Here is a 249-nt window from a genome sequence, read left to right as displayed (position 1 = left end):
AAGAAAGAAAGAAAGAAAGAAAGAAAGAAAGAAAGAAAGAAAGAAAGGAAGGAAGGAAGGAAGGAAGGAAGGAAGGAAGGAAGGAAAGGAAGGAAAGGAAGGAAAGGAAGGAAAGGAAGGAAAGGAAGGAAAGGAAGGAAAGAAAAGGAAAAGAAAGAAAAGAAAGGAAGGAAGGAAGGAAGGAAAGAAGGAAAGAAAGAGAAAGGGAAGGAAGGGAAGGAAGGAAAGGAAGAAAGAAAGGAAGAAAGA

General features: G+C 39.0%; 1 protein-coding gene across 1 annotated transcript in view; it reads right to left on the bottom strand.

Annotated features, from left to right (window-relative positions):
• The window catches only part of MUC19 (mucin 19, oligomeric), a 182,039-nt gene that overhangs the window by 71,850 nt on the left and 109,940 nt on the right, over positions 1 to 249 (bottom strand). The window lies entirely within an intron of this gene.

This window comes from Piliocolobus tephrosceles, chromosome 10, assembly GCF_002776525.5.
Source record: "Piliocolobus tephrosceles isolate RC106 chromosome 10, ASM277652v3, whole genome shotgun sequence".
NCBI lineage: Eukaryota > Metazoa > Chordata > Mammalia > Primates > Cercopithecidae > Piliocolobus > Piliocolobus tephrosceles.
Note: the sequence above shows the minus strand (reverse complement) of the source record. Positions and strands in the feature narration are given on the sequence as shown.